This window comes from Hyperolius riggenbachi, chromosome 2 (assembly GCF_040937935.1).
Source record: "Hyperolius riggenbachi isolate aHypRig1 chromosome 2, aHypRig1.pri, whole genome shotgun sequence".
Lineage (NCBI taxonomy): Eukaryota > Metazoa > Chordata > Amphibia > Anura > Hyperoliidae > Hyperolius > Hyperolius riggenbachi.
In genome coordinates, this window is record NC_090647.1 from 285503250 (window position 1) to 285526863 (window position 23614).

Consider the following 23614-nt stretch of genomic DNA (forward strand, 5'->3'; position numbering starts at 1 on the left):
TAAGGTTACAGACAATATTTAGGGGTGACATACAGCAATAAGACAGACAGTATAGGAATACATGTAAACCAGATCACGCAGCACAGTATGAGTACAAAGTAATGCTTAGTTAGTCACTGTATGGGAGCATGGAGATTAGGCAAGAAAAGTTCACTCAAGAGTTCACTCAGATCCATAGGATGGGTGTACGGTAATGGAGGTGCGTGATCAGGTAGGGGACCCAAGGAGGAGGACCTGCCAAAGGCTTACAATCTAGAGGGAAACAAAAGGTAGGGGACCAGAGTTCAGCTGCGGGTTTAGAGCACCAGTGAGGGGATGGCCAGAGTGAAAAGGTGAGTTTTGAGGGCCTTCTTGAAGATGTTGAAGCAGGGGGCAACCTTAATGGGGGGGGGGGGTGGCGGAGGCTCGTCTCCTTCAGCCTCCACCGGCCCCCCATTATCGGCGTCACCCGGCGACACCCGGGCCTGGTGTCGGCCGGGTCTTCCTGGCTAATGACGCAATGCGTCATCACGCCGGCTGCTTTGCGTCATCACGGTGGCCGGCGTGACAGGTCTGTGCATGCGCATGTGCAGACCTGTCATGCCGGCCACCGTGATGATGCGAAGTGGGCTGTCGTGATGACGCATAGCGTCATTAACCAGGAAGACCTGGCCGACACTAGGCCCGGGTGTCGCCGGGTGATGTTGATAACGGGGGGGCGGAGGCTGAAGGAGACGAGCAAGGAGGACGCCGCAGGACCTCGCTGCCTACGGTGAGTGTATTCTTTTAAATTCAAGCACTCCTCGGAGTCCCTTTAAAGTTGAAGGCCGAAACAAGGATTTCAATGGTGGAACAAGGGGACGCAGAGAAGAACGAGAAGGCTCTAAGGGATCCAGAGCCTTTCCCCTTCTTAGGTTAGTATCTAACTTAAAAAAAAAGTTACAGGTGTCCGTTAAATATAACTAGAAATAACTTTAATTTTACTGACATTTATTTAAAAATGCTGTATGAGGTGCTGCTTTACAGTGTTTCAAATTAAATCTTAGTATGCAGAGAAAAGCACGTTCTGCCAACTTACAGAGTCTCTGTTGGGAGGCAGAGAAATGAGCCTCAATGATGCTCTAACAGCTAGAGTAGGATTAAAGGACACAATACTGCACTGAAGGATTTGTGTCTTTCCCATGTTAACCCAAAGCTAGATATAATGGCCCCTCCACGTTGTTGTACACATTTTTTCCCTTTTTAAAATAGCAGGAGTTTCAGGCATACGGTGAATTCTCATGCTGTTGTAGTGCATTTGTCTACAGCAGCTCCACTACAGAGGTATAAACAAACTACAAGAATGTTTCCCCAAACGGCAAAAGGAGGAAATTTGCAGTGTGTGTAGCACACAGTAGCAGAAGAGGAGGGATGGTCACAGGCAGGGCCGGGCCGAGGCATAGGCTGGAGAGGCTCCAGCCTTAGGGCGCAGTGTAGGAGGGGGCGCACAATTCATTCAGCTGTCATTCCTAATTGTGTATGAAGCAGAAATAAATAAGAAAAGGGGATACATAGCAGTGACTGCAAGCCAGATAACTAAATATTAAGGTGTTGGGGAGGTTGTGGGCCCTGTGGCCCTCTTAGTCTAATAGCAATCAGTGTGTGACAGCTGGGGTGGGAGGGATGGAGGGGCGCACTTTGGTGTCTCAGCCTTGGGTGCTGGAGGACCTTGTCCCTGCTCTGGTCACAGGTTTGCAACCACATGAAACATTCAGCAAGTCCATGCTACTGTGCAGGTGCAGTGCGGCCAGGCTTTGGGGTTTCTTCACACGAGTGGCGGCCTGGTGAGTCATATACTTGGACATGGCACTCTCAGCCCTATAGGACAGCATGAAGCTTCATAGGGAACATAAATGAGGACTGTGAGTGCAGAGCAGGTCCCTCAGCAAATGCCCAAGCAAGTGCCACATGTGCTTTACTCTAGATTAGGGATGATCAATGAGATGCAAATGATCAATGAGATCAATCAGATGCAAATTTTCCGAAATTATGCAAATTTTATGCAAATGTATGCAGTTTGAAAATGGACCAATCAATTTAAACCCAAGTTTAAATTGATTGGTCCAGCTTTAAGCTGCATATATTTGCATAAAGTTGCATCAACTCTGAAAAATTTGCATATCTGTGTTCATGCCTACTCTGGACACATCTGTTCAGATAAAAGGAACATATTTTAAAACAGGGTATTTTGATGCAGTAGGATTAATCCCTGGACATGCCTTTTTTTAATTTATTTTTTTTACTTTAAACTTAATTGTGATTGTCAAATGTACACAATTATACATCAAACAGATATGTGATGTCAAATGGTACACCACCAGTATTTAATGCCCAAATAAAGCCAGTACTGGGGAGGGGGGGGGGGGGGGAGTGTAGGCGCCCAAAGATAAGTAATGTAATGAAGCAAAAATATCGTGGAGGGAGGGTGTCTTTACCACTCAAGATGGATGAACCCAAACCACAGGGTTAATGTAAACAGATTAAATTATTTATTCAGCACGATTAAAAGGAAAACGCATTTCACGAGTCTCAGCCCGCTTCTTCAGGTCAATACAAGTTAAAATATGGTCACAAGCATGGACGCCAGAAATGATATACAGTGATATAATAATATAATGATATACGGCGGCTGCAAGCCTCCTTTGTGAGTATAAATACTCTTGTACTACAAACTAGCATCTAATACACCACAATACTGCACCATTTGGCTCCTGGTCTCTCCTTGTCATACAACTGACCGTGGAATCCCCACAGTGACCACCTTTTCTACCAAATAAAAGCAGAATTGAACAAGGCAGATTTTATGACCGATCACATTTGTACAAGTGACTTTAAACACTGTATTGAAATAAACTGGTGGACAGAACAGGTTTTTCATAGACAAAAGTGCTTCCCACTGAACTAATGTACTTAAAGAGAAACTCCAACCAAGAATTGAATTTTATCCCAATCAGTAGCTGATACCCCCTTTTACATGAGAAATCTATTATTTTTCACAAACAGACCATCAGGGGGCGCTGTATGGCTGATATTGTGGTGAAACCCCTCCCACAAAGAAATTCTGAGTACCGTACATACTCTTGGCAGTTTCCTGTCTGTGAACCCTATTGCATTGTGGGAAATAGCTGTTTACAGCTGTCTCCAACTGCCAAAACAGCAAGCAGCAGCTACATCACTTGCCAGCAGTAAAAATGTCACCATGTGATAAATGTCAGAATATAAATCAGGGATTTAAAATATTTTACAATGGGCAAATAGTACTGACTAAATCATTTATACATAATTATTGTAAAAATGAAGCACTTATTTTATTACATTATTTTCACTGGAGTTCCTCTTTAAGTGTTGAACAGTTGCAAGACCTCAGTTTGGTGACAGGAAACAACAGACAGCAGCGGTCCTAAGCCTGTATAGATGGTGAACAGCTGCCAGCAAGCAGATCTGCATAATCATTTTTTAATTTAAAAACTGAAGTTCCAAATTTAATACTTACAATTTATACTGATGAACATGATTGCTTTGAGAAATGAGAATAAGCCACATTTAATTTTAGATTTCGTTGGGCTTCAAATCTGTGCCTCCACTCTGCAGATGGGCTTTAACGAACGAACGGTGTACCACTGAAGAAGAGAACTGCTGATGTTATAATATCTGGCCTGTAGCCTCCCAGCATTTGTGTATAGAATGCACCACTCATACAGAGCACTTCTGGAAAATGGGACATGATAATACAGAGGCACTGCGATTGAGGGACAGGAGTGAGTACTATGTAAGCAGAACATACTGTAGTTACATAGTTAAAAAATATGTCCAGTTCATCCCGAAAAAAAAATAGAAAAGAGATCACTGTCCTAAACCCACATCCAAGTTGATCCAGAGGAAGGCGAAAAATGCTTACAAGCGTTTGGCCAGTTAACCATACAATCAGGGCCAAATTTACCATAAGGCACTGCAGGTAGGTGTGTAGGCGCCTGATGATGGAAAGACCGATCACTCCCATCCCCGAATACCTCCCCCCTCCTTTCCTATGCAGAGTCTCAAGCGGAGCAGAATGTAAGTGAGATTACTCACCCGGGTCTTGACATTCCACTGATGAAATCTCCTATCATTCAAGGTCACCTCTAGCAACTTCATACTGAGAGTACATCTTGCTACTTAATGGTAAGAGACACCTGTAGCCAGAGCCGGATCTTCAACCAGGCAAACTAATCAACTGCTTATGGGCCCCAGGAGGTCAAAAGGGCCCCATAAAGATGACTTGCCTCTATTCATGTAGCCCTTTAGTAACTCTTTCAGTCTTTAAAAACAAGACCTCTGCAGCAATTCTCTACTACAAAGATAAGAAGCAGGCACACACAGAGTTAACCCCCTTCCCTTAGCTCAGAGTTGTCAGACACGGGCTGGGTGCTGTAATGTGATCTCTTCATACAGGAGCTGCTTGCTAGCTTAGCTAGAAAAACTTGATGTGGCAATGACATCTGTAGTTACATTTTTTTTATAGTAGCATCATAATTTGTTCAAAAGCCTATGACTTCTGTTCGTAATGTTTACTTTTAGTTCCAGTATTTGCTGAACTTATTAGCCTTAATTTTATCTCCCTAGTTGGCCAAAAAATATCTAAAGCTGGCTATGCACACATCCATTTTGAACACTGATTGAATCTTCCAGTAATTTATTGCTCATACATATCCAATCGATTGGCTTTCAAGCGATATTGTGCTGTTTATCAATCTCTGTGGTATGGGGCAGGACAGGAGTGATGGGGGATCGATGGACAATAACTTTGCTCTGCATTGAGCAGTACAGCATTTGCAGTTTGATTGAAGCTTGATACAGTTCTGCTGAAGCCTATCAGAATTAAACTAGCTGTGATAGAGGTTGATCACTAAACAATTGAATGGAATAATGATCAATTGGCTAGACATATTGGGGCATTATTGACCTGTGTATGACTAGTGAGAATGAGGGAGCAAAACTGCCAAATTTGGTCTTGCAGTGAATAAACTCCAATATTGCTTTACGAAATCCTCACAACTCGAATGCCTGGTACACACCATGCAATTTCCCGTCAGATAGATAGGTCAAATGGATTATTTCTGACAGATCCGATCGAGATCGGATTCTGATTTCCGATCGCTTTTCTGATCAATTTTGTATAGAAGTGTTTGGAAAATGATAAGAAAAATGATTGGAAATCCATTCTGACTTTTCAGAAATAATTGATTCAACTCATCTATCTAATGGGAAATTGAATGGTGTGTACAAGACATTACAGTCACATTTGCCACGTGGCAGGCTTAGGCAACAATAAAGAAGTACAAGGGGCCATCACATTTTCGGTGTAAACAATCATGAAGTTGATCTTAAAGAGAACCAGAGATCAATGAAAAAAAGATTTTATACATACCTGGGGCTTCTTCCAGCCCCATCAGCATGGATCGCTCCCACACCGCTGTCCTCCGCTGCCTCTATCCCCTGGTACCAGGTCCCGTCTCTTCAGCCAGTCAGGGCCAGTTGACGCACGCACAGTGCACTCCGTACTGCGCAGGCACATGCGTAAGGCAGGCGCTGGCAGAGCTGGGACAAGGTCCTCCAGCACCCAAGGCTGAGACACCAAAGTGCGCCCCTCCATCCCTCATCCCCAGCCGTCACACACTGATTGCTCTTAGACTAAGAGGCACCCCAAGGCCCCCCAACACCTTAATCTCTAGTTATCTGGCTTGTAATCACATCCATGTATCTCCTTTTCTTATTTCTTTCTGCTTCAAACACAATTAGGAATGACAGCTGAATGAATTGTGCGCCACCTCCTACACTGCGCCCAGAGGCTGGAGCCTCTCCAGCCTATGCCTTGGCCCGGCCCTGGGCGCTGGCGAAATGGAGGGAGCCTCTGTGCCTGCATACAAGCGGCCGTGTCCTGCGGAAGTGATGGGACCCGGTACCGGCGATAGAGGCAGCGGAGGACAGCAGCGTGGGAGCAATCCATGCTGATGGGGCTGGAGGAAGCCCCAGGTATGTAAAAAATCTTTTTTAATTTTTCAAGTTCCTTCATCTCTGGTTCCCTTTAAATCTGCCTCGCTGTATTCACTTTTGTTGCCAGTGGCTTAGACATTCAAGGACAACTGTAGTGAGAAGTATGTGAAGGCTGCCATATTTATTTTCTTTTAAACAATACCAGTTTCCTGGCAGCCCTGCTGATCTATTTGGCTGCAGTAGTGTTTGAATCACACCAGAAACAAGCATGCAGCTAATGCCAGGTCTGACAATAATGTCACCTGATCTGCTGCATGATTGTTCAGGGAGTGTGGCTAAATATATACGAGGCAGAGGATCAACAGGATAGCCAGGAAACTGGTATTGCTTAAAAGTAAATAAATATGGTAGCCTCCACATACCTCTCGCTACAGTTGTCCTTTAATGGTTGTGTGTTGATGTTATTGCACAGCAAATAACCTTACACTGTTAGAAAAGCTGTACACTGACTGCTCTACAGAGTATCACAGCGTCATATCTTCAGTGCTGTCTGTACCATGAAAAGATGAAATAGAATATTTACAAAAAAGTGAGCGGTGCACTCACTACTGTGAGATGCTGTATGCTGGGGGGGGGGGGGGGGGGGGGGGGGCATCCTTTCAACAGTGTGGGGATCCGGCTCTGCCTGTAGCTATGACAGGCAATGGAAGTAAGGGAGAAGTGACAGCTGGGCCAGCCAACACACTTGCAGTATGGTTCAGTGGGGGGCTGTAGGTCCATGGAGAGCAAAGTCTGTACCTATAGGCTCCTGTTGATCTTAATCGGGTTTGCATACAATATTATGTCAGGAAGCTACACTCTGCACTGCTCTGCAAAGATACACCATATTACAGATTTTTATTTTGCTTTTAGTTTTTTATTTTACAATAGCTGTTGAGATATATAGTAATAGAGTACACTTGTCCTTTAAGAACTTTTCAGTCTATGAAGTGTAATAGCCTCGGCCTATTGCCCCGGTGAGTCCAGGGCAAATGTCCATCTTTCCTGTTAATTATATTGGACTTTAATCAGTCTCCGATTAGTACTCTGCTCAGCACGCTGGATGTGGGAAGTAACATAAAGCAGCATAGGTGAAAGCAGTCTTACCATGCTAAGAGATACTGTTATAAATCTGTTACCTAACACCACAGGGTGCCAAATGCTCGCTCACATTATGGAAATGTACAATTAGCCCTAATAAAAAAAGCCTGCACATTATCATTAACGTGCCCGCATGGAACCGGTAGGACTAGCGATGGTTAGGTATAAATCAGTGCTTCTAAGTGGAAAAATGTACATAATATGCTGGTTCTCCTGCTGTTACTGTCTTTGAAGTGTTTGTGCCCTCCTGATATCTATTGGCAAATGCTGCACCGTGGCTGTAGAGGACAACAAAGTATTTCAAAGCAACCTCATTACAGTGCATTGCACAAGCTGGATATACATATAATTATTGCCTTTTGACAATAAAACATTTTCCAAAGACTTTTTAGACAGCAACCTTTATTATATATATTTTTACATTAAGCCAGCTAAAAATATATGGTGCTTCTGCATGATCAAATAAAAATGCAACAATGAAAGCACAGTAACAACAATCCCAGACTCTGGGCAAGTTCAGATAGACACTTACCGTGTGTTCATTCGTCTCAGCAACTAGTGATCTACCACACACACACTCAGCTGTTGGCTTCTTGCATGTACATCTGAGTGTGAGTGTTCTCATGCAATTGATTGCCTCCCATGTGAATATAAACAGTTCTAAAACGGTTAGTACAACTAGTAGCAACAAGTACAACAACAAGTAGATAGTACAACAATATATGGGATCTACCCATAGGAGGAAAGTGTACAGTATTGCCCTTTTCTCCATTAAAAACAGTTATCAATTATCACGTTTTTTTCTATATAGTTCTAGTATCTTAAAAAAAGTTATTGCATGTGCTTCACTGGAAAAGCTGCTTTCACAGATGTTAATGTGGTGGAAATAATTATTCTGATTGCTGCATGCACATTTTCCTGCATACTCAGAAATGTGCAGGATCCCTTCTCCCTGTGGAATGAATGAATTCAAACAGTACATGTAAGGGGTGTAGGGTGTAAATATATTCAGGGCCGGGCCAAGGCAGAGGCGAGAGAGGCTCCAGCCTCAGGGCGCTGTGTAGGAGGGGTGCACAACTCAATCAACTACCATTTGCCTATTGTGTTTGAAGCAGAGAGAAATAAGAAAAGGGGGGTACATGGCAGTGACTGCAAGCCAGATAACTAGAGATTAAGATGTTGGTGGCCCTGGGGTGCCTCTTAGTCTAATAGCAATCAGTGTGTAATGGCTGGGGTGGGAGGGATGGAAGGGCAAACATTCAGTGTTCTACAAAGGGCTATGCCTAGTTAACTTGCTTAAGTGTTGGCAATGGTTCCCATTAAGACAAAAATGGAATGTCTTGATCTTCCTACTCTGGTAGTTTTGACTCCCCACTTAGCAGTAGAGATGGCCCAAACGGTTTTCCGGGTGGTTAGCTCACACAAAATTCAGCTGTTCGTGTCCGCAGCGGGTCGGGAACACATAGCGTGTTTGACCTGCCCCTTATACCTCGTCATTGAGCTAAACTTTGACCCCCTACATCACAGTTAGCAGACACATGGCAGCCAATTAGGCTGCACTCCCCCATGGAATCCCCCCCCCCCCCCTAAAAACACAGCAGCGCCGGCCATGTTCTTTTTTCTTTTTTTTGTGTGTTTGTGTGTGAGCCACTGCATACAGGCCACAGTCATTGCTAGGCTTTGCAGTTCTACTATCCTCTTCTATCTATTAAAAGCCAGCACACTGTCTATCATAAGCTGGGCTTAGCTTGCAACTGTATTTGTGATTGAACATACTATAGGATATCTGTCTGTGTGGGTTACACACTCCATACAGGCCACAGTCATTTGCTGGGCATTGTAGTTCAAAAGTATCCTCTTCTATCTATTACAAGCCAGCACACTGTGTATCATATGCAGTACTTAGCTTGCAACTGTATTTGTGATTGAACATACTATATGATATCTGTCTGCGTGGGTTACACACTCCATACAGGCCAGGCCAGGCTACAGTCATTGCAGTTCTACTATCCTCTTCTATTTATTACAAGACTACTCTGCGTCTAATATGTAATTTTCCGAGAGACTTCGCATGTATTCCACTCCGGCATGTCCCCCTCCAGGTGCTAGACCCCTTTAAAACAACGTTCCCATCACTTCTATGGCCAGAATTAGTCCCTGTATGTTTTAAAATTCGCCTGCCCATTGAAGTCTATGGCGGTTCGCCCGGTTTGTGCGAAATCAAACTTTTGGGCCATCTCTGCTTAGCAGCCCGGCTAAAACAGCTCTTCAAAATGCTTCTTGTTATTGTTAACTGCTTCCTAAACTTAACATGGTAGGAACCAGAGGGAACCTGTTCATGGCTCACCACAAACTAACTGAGGGAGTGCAAAAAGAGGTGCTTTGAGTTAACTCATGCTGGGTCATTTACTATACTACCTTATCTTTGTGCTGTGCTTGTAAAGGATGGACAACTAAGTATAGCAAGCCCTGGCAGAGCATCTTTGAAAGTCCCTACAGTAGTCCTCATTGGTCACTTAACAGACCAATGGGAATCCTACCTCTCAGGGAGTATTCTCATCAGTCTGTTAAAGGACCAATGGGGAGTCCTGGAGGGACTTTAAAAGATGCTGTGCTGGGGCTTGCGATAATTATTATAAAAAGTGACAGCACGGTGATCGATGTGTGCAGCCGCTCTTTGGCATTCATTGGGTATCTGAGGATATTGGCGTGGGACATTTAAAAGGATACTGGCGTGTGGTATTATCCAAAGGTAAGTTTTTATGGTTAATTAAAAATATTACAAATACTTAATTTGTGGTTAAATTTCACCTTTAACTTTTTGTGGAAATGGGTAAGGGGTATTTTAGTACTTCTATACCCATTTCACCTGAAAAGGGGGCAGGTATATGAGGATGCCCTTGTCACTTATGGTAACCTCCTTCCTGCATCTCCTACTCTCACCATAGGACAATACACAGGTTTGGCCAACTGACATATTATAATCTGTGTCAGGGATGCTGGCAGGCCATACATAGAAATTATCTGAACTATTGTTCCTGCGGGCTGATGTCTGAAATCTCAACAGAGCTTTACAAAGCAATCATCTGATGAAATCGATCACATTCTTCTCCATGAATTTTCTACTTTCAACTCCTCAGCATCCTTCCTCCTTCGTGGTTTTCATCTTTTCCTTTCAACCACATTGCTGATTAGCTTGGGGACGACTTGGGTGAAAACTACAGAAGAAAGTCACATGAAAAAAAGTGAACATGTATGAAGCCTCACTTTCACGTGCTCAGGGGAAAACTCTGGTGTTCTGGTTTAAAACTACAGGAAGTACTTGACAAGATTAGATTACATGTTTCGGTGACATCTCATGACTCCTTCGCTGAATAACTTACCAAACACACAATTGGAGAACCTCACTCCCAAACAGTTCTCTGCTGCTTTATAAAGCCTGCAGGCTGCTTATAAGCCAATGAGAAATGCACACATAATACACCTAGCCTGCAGTGATAATCAAGCAAAAGCTGAGCAAGTCAGCCAATTAGTAGGAGAGGGCTTCAGTTGCATATAGACAATGGCTATATGACCAGCAGGGGGCACCAGCGTGCAGGATATTCCCTCTCATCTGCCCCCCTCCTAACTAAACTGCATGGGATACTACAATAATAAAAAACAATGGTGCATGAGCCAGCCTGGGGCCCCGGGAACTCTCACTGCCCGGGGCCCCAGAACCAGCATCCAACACCATATGTGAGCGCAGCCAAGACCTTGGAGCTGCCACCTCCAAGGCCTGTCTCCTACTGCTCTAAAACTTACCAAACACACAATTGGAGAACCTCACTCCCAAACAGTTCTCTGCTGCTTTATAAAGCCTGCAGGCTGCTTATAAGCCAATGAGAAATGCACACATAATACACCTAGCCTGCAGTGATAATCAAGCAAAAGCTGAGCAAGTCAGCCAATTAGTAGGAGAGGGCTTCAGTTGCATATAGACAATGGCTTTCAACTCCTCAGCATCCTTCCTCCTTCGTGGTTTTCATCTTTTCCTTTCAACCACATTGCTGATTAGCTTGGGGACGACTTGGGTGAAAACTACAGAAGAAAGTCACATGAAAAAAAGTGAACATGTATGAAGCCTCACTTTCACGTGCTCAGGGGAAAACTCTGGTGTTCTGGTTTAAAACTACAGGAAGTACTTGACAAGATTAGATTACATGTTCCGGTGACATCTCATGACTCCTTCGCTGAATAAGCCAGCATTTTTACAGCACAGATGCCGCCAAAGCTGTTGCGTGCTATCCTTGCTTACAAGATTAATGAAAAAGGATTATTTAAGGCACGGAAGCAAAGTACAGATCTTATTATATGCGACTCGCATCCCTCGAGTTACCAACACTATAAAAAACAATATTTCCTTGCATTATATTGCATAACTTAACAATATCCCCTATGTAAATAACCTGCTGGAAATGAAGCAGATACTAATTAAGGTTCTGTTTTTCTCGTTAGTGATGGTACTGATGTTTCATGTTGAAATGAAGACATTAAACGCTGATTGTTATCATTTGAGAATTCTCCAGGTAGAGCGGCATCGCTGAGATAAGTGCTGGATTTAGACCGCTCATAAAGGTAATCTTGGAGAGAAGCATCTGATACCCATAGCATGTGAAATCAGCTAGAACGCCTCGTGTGCTATTTATATGACCAGCCTCTGGAGTCTTAGTTTTAAATAAGAGCTACAGCACCTGTAATAGTGTTTTCTGACTCCATAAAATCACTTAGTAATGTGTTTTTGAATCTCTGAAGCAGAAAAATATAGACTCCTGAGAGAGCAGCTGCTGCGTTATGGGGAAGAAGGTTGGATGCTCAGTATAACGTTATATATGTCCAAGGAAGGCAGAATTGCTTCCCTCAAACCTGGTGATGCTAAGCCTATAGAACCGAATATAACATGAAAAATTCCACTAGCGTGTACTGAACTGCATTTACTCCCTAATTTTGAAGGAATAGCAGGCTAATTAAAAAAGACGGTGTTAGCAGTTAGTGGTATCAGTGGTGCACAGCTCGCCATCCCTGAGGACCTTATAGTGCATTACATTAGGATGCTAATGTTGATGCTACTATGTTATTAATGTTTTTATGGGTTTTTATTATTCATGTCTCGGTTGCTGTGTTAAATAAAACTCCTGTGGCTTATAACCACAACAGGAAAAATTACTCTGAATCCTATCCAGAGAAAAATAAAACCATTTCAATTGGACCTTTTTTGTATTCTAGAAAACATTTCACCAGCATTCAAAGGGCTTTTTTTGTTCAAATGAGCTAAAGAAATACCCAAAAGTTTATCCCTATGAATCATTTAAGCGTTTAACTCAGGCACCACAAAGGCTTGACTAAATTTAGTTCGAAAATATGTCCCTGTGTATAAGTGAAGGTTATGTTCAAGCATAACCACATTACTTTAGCTCCAGGAGGCTCATTATGCTGATGCTAATTGCCCAAGTTACATGGAGTAAAGTTGTAATTTGTTGTTAAACTGCCCTGGTAGCGATGTTAAAATGGCATTGTATGTTGATAATGTATGGCAACATTTACTAGGACACAGACAAAACAAACCAAAGGAAAAAGCCATGCAGTTGAAGGTAGGATATTTTCCTTTTGTTTGGACACAGATTGTGAGATTGACTCACTAATGTGCACTGTAAAGGGCAAATGGCAAAAATTGGTGTACACCAGAGGCGTATCTAGAGGGGTGCAGGCATGGCTTACAGCACCATGGGCGCTCATGGCTGCCCCTTCCTCCCACATGCTCCACCACCATAATGAGAAATGCTGCTCATTACATATACTTGGGGGGCTAACTGTAGCAACCTATACTGGGAAGAGGGGGTTACTTATACAGGGGGGAGAGCAATCATCTAATTACTTATGCTGGGAGGCAACCTAAACTGGTTGACTTCCTATAAAGGAAGGGCTACTTCTGGCTATCTATCCTAGGGGGCAACCTCTGGCTACCTGGCTACGTATACAGGTTGGCTAACTCTGGAGACCTACACTGAGGGCTACCTCTTATTAACAATACTGGGGGGCTAATTCTCACTACATATACTGAGGGGTACATCTGGATATCGATACTGGAGGGACAACTTCAGTATGCATACGGGGCACAATTGGATATGGTGCGCAAATGGTGCAGTTTTAGTGTTTGCCATAGACATTAGGCACTATATTACCCAGATACGCCTCTGGTGTACACACATTTACTAAGCAAAAACTGTCCATGTGCATGCATGCTGCATGGCCTGAAATTGTTGTAAAATAATTCAATAATCCCAGGAGATCACACCATGACTACTCCCCTGAACAATGTGTGGCTGCATTGTAATAGCTCCCCTGTCCAGGTGCGCTGCTCCATCCATGTTCTGTCTTCAGCCCTGCTGCCTGCCATGCAGCTCATAATATGTATAAATAACAATGCACTGCATGGAGAAGAGACAGGCAGTGGGGAAGAAGACCGAGCATAGACTAAGCCACCCCTGGTACAGGAGAGTTATCACAATGCAGCCACACATCGTGCAGGGGCCCGGAGACTTGGAAGCAATCAGAGGGAGACCACCTGCGAGGTCTGGTAGCACGAGGGTTCCAGCAGCAGTTAAAGGCGCCCTGGAGCAATTGCCCCTTTGGCAGTGCTGGTCCTGTGGTAGCCATATATGAGTATGTATATTATATCACCAGCATATTCTGGAAATTTGAATGGGAGAGATGAAGGATATTTGGTTATAAAGCACCCATATATTATTTTCTTTCCACTCTCTCTCTCTCTCCCCCCCTCCTCCGACCCCCAAGCATGATGTAAAATCTTTAATGTTCATTCCTCTCTCTCTCTCTCTCTCTCTCTCTCTCTCTCTCTCTCTCTCTCTGTTCTTTAACTCCTTCACTTAGTTTGATGCAGAGAGTGAACATCAATATACCTGTCTTCAAACATTTTAATGATGTCTGTTGTGTACTGCAGTAAATTTATACTGTAAATTTATATAGAATAGTGCTTTTGTAATAGACTTTAAAGTGACACTGAAGTGAAAAAAAGCTTATGATATAATGCATTGTATGAATAGTACAGATAATTAATAGAGCATTAGTAGCAAAGAAAAGAGTCCCATATGTTTATTTTTTATTTTCAGTTACATAGCTTTTTTTAAATATAATATTGCATCATTCTATCATATTTGTAATTATGAACCACAATCTGCATTTTAACCTTTTGCTGACCGCTTCACGCCGATGGGTGTGGATGCGGCAACAGCCCCAGGACTGGCTAACGTCAATCAGTGTAAGGTCCTTGGGGTGTGGTTTGCGGGTGATCACGCACACATCCCCGCTCTGATGGCTCCGCTCCGTCTTCAGTGTCGCAGCGGAGACTGTTAGACGGTGAAACCGCCATCTTTTATTGCTGTACAGTGCTGCGTTGTAAGGCAGCGCTGTACTGGGGACAGCCGAGTGACACGGCTGTCCCCTCTGTGTGCTCGGAGGTGATCGGCTGTCATAGGCTGGAGCCTATGACAGCTGATCACGCTGATTGGCTGGCGGTGTAAATTGAACTGTAAATTACTTTTCTCCTATGTTGCTGTCACAGTAGGTAGTAGAAATCTGACAGAACCAACAGGTTTCGACTAGCCCATCTACTCATGGGGGATTCTCAGAGTTGTGTTTACTTTCAACAGCAAAGTAACCTATGGCTCATTTTACTCTAAAAGAAACATACAGTACTTCTTATTTGTATATGTTTACACATATTTTAAATTTTACAATTTTTCCCGATAGTGGTCCTTTAAACACTGTTGTGTGATTGGCAGCTACATAACCTGTAAATTGATCTAAGCTTTTAAATGGAGGTGAGCAGTACAGGGGATCCCAAGCACTCACACCACCAAGGACTCCCACCGACAAGCTACACGCCTAGTTTTTGGGTGGGGAGTACTGCTTACCTCCATTTGAATGTCTTTAAAGAAAACCTGTAACGACAAAAAGTTCCTCTGGGGAGTACTCACTTGGTAGGGGGAAGCCTTCGGAACCTATCGAGGCTTCCCCCATCCTCCTGTGTCCCACGGCAGTCTCACTCTGGCCCTCCGAACAGCTGGGATGTAAATATTTACCTTCCCGGCTCCAGCGCAGGCGCAGTATTGGCTCTCCACTCGGAGATAGGCGGAAATAGCTGATCCCTGTTGGCCCGCTCTACTGTGCAGGTGCAAGTCCCTTGCGCCTGAATAGTAGAGCAGACCCGACAGAGATCAGCTATTTTCACAGATCTCCGTGCTGAGAGCCGCAACAGCGCCCCGCTGGAGCCAGGGAAGATAAATATAGCAAGCCTTGTCAAGCTTGTCGAGCCAGGAATGCAGGAGACTTCGGGGGAGCCAGTGCTAGATTGACTGCAGCTACAGCGGAGGGGGAAGCCTCATTGGGACCCTGAGGCTTCCCCTTATCAAGGTAAGTACCCCCAGGGGAACTTTTTTTCTTTCAGAGTCTCTTTAAAAACTGCACTTCCAAGATATTGTGCATATGAACAACAGTCACTTGTCTTTCCACAACCCTCTCAAGCTACTGAGAATGGCCTGAGTTCCAACTACAGCTCTGGTCAGCACAGTTTCTTATGCTTTTTGTATAAGTTATTAAATGGTAACACACTATTTAGCGCTCTTTTTTGTCTACATTTTATAATGGCATTTAATCCGGACGTATGAAATTAATGTAATTCAGCACTACAGTGTGATTTTTGTATAGATTAGTTCAGTCAGATCAGCAGGGCTGGATTTCTGGGAAGGTAATAAAGGCCAGGGACTTGGGCGGCTGTGGCCCAAAGGGGCACCTGCACGTAAATGACTAGTTACTTACTACATATGAAAGTGGAGACAGAAAATGGGAAGCAATACATCAAAAAGGGAAACTGATGCTCAAGGGAGCTGTTCATGTAAGAACAGGGCTTCTGTACATGGATATTGCACATGGCAGATGGGGCTGCACAAGATAGGGGCGCCACAGCATACATGGCCTAGGCTGGGGCACAAAAAGTATAAACCCAGCCTTACAGATCAGGAAGATAAATTCTGATTTGTTACTGTGCATTGTTGCATTTCTATACACACTATTCCATTCTGATCTATGAGCATTTCCTGATGCAGTCCTGTTTGATAGCCCTCTATACTTTCTCTGTGCATATAGAATAATTGCATTACATAATTTATGTAGGAAAGTGCTGGAAACATATTAAAAGTAACACACAGGCTGTCACGCAAGGTCTGATTCATTCCCTTTAAAGTGCTCATGTCTTTTGAAATGAAAGTTCTAGATTACACGGAGGTTAGAGGTTTTTATTATAACATTTACGACAACAGACTACAGTATAACAGCAGGGAAAATAATCATGTTTCAAATTTGTCTGCAAGAAAGGAGTATAGAACAAATTCCGCATTTGTCATTATGTGAAAATATAACTGAAGAGACCTAAAACAAGAATGAAAAAGATTGCTACAGAGTTGCAATAATGAAATGTGGAAATCTAATACATTCTTTGATACACACATACAGAGATACCAGAATCTAGTATGACATAACATTAAAGAGAACCCGAGGTGGGATTTTATTATGCTAGTGGGGCACAGAGGCTGGTTGTGCACACTAACACCAGCCTCTGTTGCCCCATGGTGTGCCTCCAGGACCCCCCTGCGTGCCGCTATACCCCCCGCAATGCTGGCGACACGCAGCGTGCCGCCAGCACAATGTTTACCTCTGCGCTGTCTGTTAGCGCCGCTCCCCCGCCTCCTCCGTATCGGCGCTACCCGCCTGCGTCCCTTCCCTCCCGCTGATTGGAGGGAAGTGACGCGGGTGGGTAGCGCCGTTACGGAGGAGGCGGGGGAGCGGCACTAACAGACAGGCTTAGGTAAACATTGTGCTGGCGGCACGCTGCGTGTCGCCAGCACTGCGAGGGGTATAGCGGCACGCAGGGGGGTCCTGGAGGCACACCATGGGGCAACAGAGGCTGGTGTTAGTGTGCGCAAGCAGCCTCTGTGCCCCACTAGCATAATAAAATCCCACCTCGGGTTCTCTTTAAAGCGGACCCAAACCAAACATTTTTTTAATTCAAAATATTTAGTTGCACCACTCTGACACATACAAAGATAAATAAACACTCCTTCAAACCTATGAGCATTTCAGTGCATGCTTTTCACCCTTCTCTTTGCATAACTAGGGTTATACAGGTGGCAGCCATTAGCAATTCCTCCTTTGCTGGACACCATCTACTCCACCAGTTTGCCGGATTATTTGCCGGCAATATGAAAGGAAAGGGAGGGGTTCCTCCAATAAATGTAAAAAAAATTATATTTGTCTTCATGCAGCTGAAAAAAGGCTGCTATTTATTGTTATAATTTAGAAAATAGATTTTATTTCTGAAATCTTGTATTTTTAGTTTGGGTCCACTTTAATTGGTGCACACAAAAATCTTTTCCAAATGTAACACTCTAAGGCTTTGTACGGATGGATCCAAAAGAGCCCACTTAGCACTTCCCCATCTGCTGGACTCGAAAGAGCATTCCATCTACAATACAAGCAGCTAGGTAAAGCATCTGTTTAGTTCCATGCTGCAGCCAAATAAACGTTGCATGCAGATTTATGTCTTCACATGACATTGCATAGGAATTAACTAATGTTGTTCCCTCTAGTGGTCACTGCGACAGAGGCCAGGAGATGCATCTAAGCTCAATGTAAGATCTGTGCTATTCATGTGACTGACATTCTGTGTATTCTTTTCACAGTTATGTTTTGGAATCTATGTGCTTGTACTCAGGTACCCATCTGATTGGGCTGTATCTGCAGTGGGATTTCCCAATTTTATCCTCACTAATTTCAACAGCTTTAAGTTTTTCTAACTTTTTTTTTTTTTTTTACTTTTTTAATGTAACCTATTTCCCTATGGTCTTCATTACGATACACGGGTACCTGGCTGTTTGATTTTTTGTCTGCAGTGGGATTGCTGAATTTTATTCTCACTGTTTTCAGAAGAAGCTGTTCTCATTTTTCTGACTGATTTTTTAAATTTCACAAATTTCACAAATTACTTTTTTTTACAGCACATTATTGTGTCCATGCACACAATAATGTGCTCTAAAAAAAGTAATTTGTGAAATGTATCAGTGTGAATTGCTAATTCTCTAGTGGGATCTCATTTTATCCTATTTTCAGAAGACGCCATTCTTTTGGAGGATTTTTTGAATTTTGCTGTCCCAAAATTAAGACTATTTTTTCCTGACTGGTACCAATAAAAATATCTTAAAAAACCAAGCACACTGAAAGGTTGGGGGTCGATGGGCTATACAGGATTCCTAGCTGGGTTTATGAGCTTGTTTCCTGGTATTGTCCCTGGTGCTCCTGTCACTTCCTTTTGATTAAATATATTAATATTTCCCATAAAAGTGTGTAGTTTGGTGTTCCTGTCATTTTCCCCCTGATTAGGTATATTTATTTTCTCCATCAAAGTGTGCAGTTTACATCTCTTGAGTTACATTAGTCTATTGATACCAAAGGTGTTTCTAAGATCAGTTATTTATGTGTGGTTATAGTTATTCTACTAGTTTAGGGCAATAAATCATGTTTTGATTTAACACACCCCAAAGTTATCAGTTTATGAACCCATTGGTCCTGTATTGTTTATATTAAAGTGGTATAAAGTGGACATATTTTTCAATAAAAACACGTTTTCCTACTTTTTATATCCCATACAGTTATCATAATCGCTTTTGTGCATAAGTGTGATTATTCATTTAGAAATGACAAGTTCCCAAAGTACAATTTTTTTGCTCTGAGTGCTGACATTGCATTTTATTCATAACTGGTGTATTCATATTGTAATGTACCCAGAAATGCTTCCTGAGTATCTGGTTGTGTTCTGGAGTGTCTGAATTGCCAGAGAATATGTACATTCCTCAAAAACGTAAAAGTAAAGGAAAAGGGGGTGTGGGGAGCTTAAGTCATAAATCCACACTGACTAGATTAAATGAAAAAATACAAAATTTATTAATGTCATTTTGAACAAACTTTAAAAGAAAGCACCGGTACAAACTGCCATAGAGCCTCACCCTGCATGCATCCAACAGACATACCACTACCTAGGATCACCTAGTGTGATCAGGGATCCCAAAAACTTGCAAAACATAGGCCTGAGGAGGTTCCTTAAACAAAGCGTCCTCCCACCGGGTATACCAGACAGTGAAATGACAATGTTCCAAAGATGCAGGAAAGGATCCGAATGCAGCAGCACACAGAAGCAAAAACAGTCCAAGTAAGGCAGTTAGCAAGCGAAGCCCAGATCAATAAAGGATGTAGCAGAAAAGGCACATATGCATATGAGCACAGACTAAGGACATACTGTACCCACTCCAGATGCAGCTTAGATGGAGTCCAATTAGCTCCTGGCTGATCAATTTGCAGGTATCTCGACCCCTTGGCTGGAGCTCACAGCTTGGGGAGTGTCGAAGGGTCCAATGGCAGCAAGTCCATGCATCTGTGCTGCTGGGTGTAGCTGTATGGATAGCTCATGCAGTTTGTTAGAATGCAACACTCTGCCCGACTTGGAAGCCGCAGGCTGGCTAGAGTCAGTCCAATGGGCACCCGGGGGCTGAAGAGTGACCAGGCAAGAAGCGTGGATGGAGAGCATGGGGGCGGGAGGTCACAAGGCAGGGACCGTGCTAGCAGCACGCCAGCAGCCCTGACATGTTTCGCCGGGTCTACCGGCTTTTACGAAGGGAGGCGTGGCAAAAAGGAATCCCCGCGTCCAGCCATTTATGAAGGACGCGGACGCGGGCACGTTAATGTCCGCACGCGTCACTACATACGCGTCATGCGCGTCACCCGACCCCGCCTCCTATCCGCAACCAATCATGGTGCCGGAAAAACAATCCCGGTGGCTCACGGCAGAATGGCATAGCCTGCGTGATTGGTCAGGACTGAGGGGGAGAAGGGGCATGGCTGGATTGCAGGGACGAACATAAATAAAGAGAAAAGAACAAAATAAACTAAATATAAACACATAATCAAGCATAACCATTCGAAAGTTAATCAAAAGTTATTCAAACATTAATTTTTGAGCAGAGACGGCATACTCGCAAAAAACCTTCAAATGTGGACACAAAAACCGCATGAATGCGGAAATATGTCCAAAAAATATGCCAACATGGCATAGTCACTTGAAATAAAAAATAAATGGTAATAATAATCAATGCCTGCTGTGCAGCGACGCCGCATAGGGACAGACAGGGAGACACAGGTGGGAAACAGCGACAGCGGGCAAGGGGAGCACAACTAGCCCATACCAAACGGGCAACAACGGAAAAGGGGGGGGGAGGGGGGGTTCTAAAGGGAAGGCTATCAGTAACATGGATCCCGGGACAGAGTAGGTCAGTTAGGTAAAAAGGCCGCGAAACCAACTGTTTCGTTAAGGCCAGGATGTTCAGTGGCCCCTAGCTCAAAGATCCATCTGGACTCCTTCTGCAGGAGCAGACGATCGTAATTACCCCCTCTAATGGTTGTATGCACACGGTCGAGGCCGACAAATCGTATACCTCGAAGATCGCCCCCATGTGCGGATCTAAAATGTCTCGCAACCGGTGTGGTGGATGCAATGCTCTTGATGTTAGCAATATGTTCACCAATTCTGGATTTGAAATCGCGTCCTGTTTTACCAATGTAGAATGCGCCACATTGGCACATAAGAAGGTAAACCACAAAGTGGGTGTTACAGTTTACATAGTGTTGTAGACGCCAAAGGTGTCCACTAGGAAGAATTACTTCCCTTCCAATGGCCAAAAACTGACAAACAGTGCATCCACCACAACTATAGGTCCCGTTAACGATACAATGGGGGCGTGTGACCGCAGTGCCCTTAAAGTGGCTCTTAACAATCAGGTCGCGGAGAGATGGTGCACGCCTAAACGTGACCTTAGGTTCAGATGTCACAAATGGCTCAATTTTGGGATCATTGGTAAGAATGTACCAATGTCGCTGCAAGATGCGAGTAATCTCTTTATATTGTGCAGAATAACGTACACATAATCGTGTAAGATTGGCCTCATCTCTCCGGGGCCCGTGCGCCACCAGAAGTGCACTGCGGCCATACGGGCACGCTGATAAGCCTGACGCAATAAGCGATCAGGGTATCCCCGGTCCCTAAAACGTGACCTAAGATTCATTGCTTTGTTCTCGAACGCATCAGGGGAGGAACAATTCCTCCTGACGCGGAGGTACTGGCCCACAGGGATACCCCTGACAGTGTGTCCAGGGTGAAAACTATCAGCCATCAGTAAAGCATTGGTAGCCGTATCCTTCCTGTATAGGCTCGTAGACAAGCGACCCTGATCATCAATTATGACCCAGATGTCTAGGAATGAAATCCTCTCGGAGTCCACTGACATCGTAAAACGTAAATTCTTAGTGTTCAGATTCAGGACATCGACAAACTGATGAAGTTCGTTCGATGTCCCCGTCCACACGATGAAAATGTCATCGATGTACCTGTGCCACATCAACACGTGGCGCAGGTACATCGAGAGTCCGTCGTCAGAAAAAAATCTCACGTTCCCACTCCCCCAGGTACAGGTTGGCATAAGAAGGGGCACATGTGGTCCCCATCGCCGCCCCCTGCACCTGGAGGTAGTGCGACCCATCAAAAACAAAAATATTATTCAAAAGCAGGAATCTAAGTAGATCCAGTAAAAAAATATTGTGGGCCGTTCGTCTAATATCGAGCTCACACAGGAAGGTTTCCACGGCAGCAACACCCAAATCGTGCAGGATGCTTGAGTATAGCGCCTCCACGTCCAGAGCCACCAGGTATGCGCCTTGGGGGACATGAACCCCCTCCAGAATTCTCAAAAGGTGCATGGTGTCCCTGACATAAGAGGGCAATGCCTGAACATGAGGCTGAAGATGCCGATCAATGTACACGCTCACCCGCTCAGTCAGGGAACCTCGGCCAGAAACTATTGGACGCCCCGGTGGGCGTGTTTTAGATTTATGAATTTTAGGGAGAGCATAAAAAGTAGGCGTGATAGGGTGCAGGACCTTCAGGAAATGTACAATGTCCTCACCTATAACACTACGTCTCTGGGCATCCTCAATGATAGTAAACAGTTGTCGCTGGCATCTGGTAACTCTGGACACGGAGACGCGCACGTAGCAATCCCGTCGACCCAGAATATCAAGACACATATCCCTGTAGGCCAGCACATCCATGACAACAACGTTGCCCCCCTTATCAGAGGGCTTTATTTCCCATTTAGTCTGTTCCCTTAACTCCTCCAATGCCGCAAGTTCATCTACGGAGAGATTATGTGACTTAGAGTTTCTCCCAGAGAGACGCTTGATATCGCGCTCAACAACTGAGATGAACGTCCTCAGGCTGGGGCTGGCGGAGAAGGGCGGAAACCGATGTGATCTGTTCCTGAGCTCAAGTTCATTCAAAGTGGGTAAGTATGACACTGGCAATATATCGGGTATTGAGTCTATGGTGTTATCTACCAACTCATGTGGGCCCAAGCCGCTATGCAGATCAATCAAATCGGCCAAGGCCTGCTGATCCTGCCCAGACAATTCCATCATAGGTAGTGGTAGTGGATCACTCCTCTGGATACCATCATGGAGTAATCTCATCAAGATTTTACGTCCAAAAATGTGTATATCGGTAACCACTTCAAAAATATCAACATCAAATGTCGGGCAGAACCCCAGGCCTCTGGCCAAGAGTGAGCGCATGGACTCAGAAAGTGTCTCGTTTGTTAAGTTAATCACTTGTAGCTCAGTACCCCCAACCTGGGGAGCATCATCAGACGGGGCGCCCCTCTCCACCAGCCCAACTAGCCTAAAAAAGAGGAGGACGAGGGCCCAGAAGATGGTCCATCGCCATCCTCCTCTATCGGAACCGAATCCGAGTTGTCGCCACATACTCCACCAGTAGCTCCCCCAGGTGGGTTCTTGTCCTGTTTGGGGCGTTGGCCCCTCTTAAGGTTATTTTGTCGGAGATTGTATTATTTAGGGCTCCTTCTTGGAGGTGGAACTGTACCACCACCTGGGGCGGAGCTACCACTTGCAATCGAGGAATCGGATTCAACTGGTGTCGGTTGTATAGGGGGAACCTGAGCAGGGTTAGGCTTACCACCCCTAGGTTTAGATGGTTTGGGTGGGCGAAATCCCCAGCGATAAGCTGATCCTGTCTTATAAGCTAACCGATCTCTGAGTAACTTCTGATCACGTTGGATCACAAGCCCTCTATTGAATTTCTTAATGTGAGCTTCTAACTCCTGATTACGTTTTTTATACAATGGATCAGTATTGAAAGATTCTATCGAGGAGGTTGTCTTAACAATCTCGTCCTCAGTGCCAATTAGGTCTGTCTCGTCTAATTCGTTCATCAGACTCAGGCAGACCTTGGCACACCCCTCAAAATTGGTCT

At 44.2% G+C, this 23614-nt stretch overlaps 1 protein-coding gene across 3 annotated transcripts in view; it reads left to right on the top strand.

Annotated features, from left to right (window-relative positions):
* LOC137546430 (uncharacterized) overlaps positions 1 to 23614 on the top strand; it is a 156352-nt gene that overhangs the window by 84420 nt on the left and 48318 nt on the right. Inside the window, exon 1 of one of the 3 annotated variants that reach the window (XM_068268894.1) lies at positions 11662 to 11748. The exons of the other annotated variants lie outside the window; for them this stretch is intronic. The gene's annotated coding sequence lies outside the window, so the exon portion shown is untranslated. Of the gene's footprint in view, positions 1 to 11661; positions 11749 to 23614 lie in introns of those variants that run through there. 3 annotated transcript variants of the gene reach the window in all.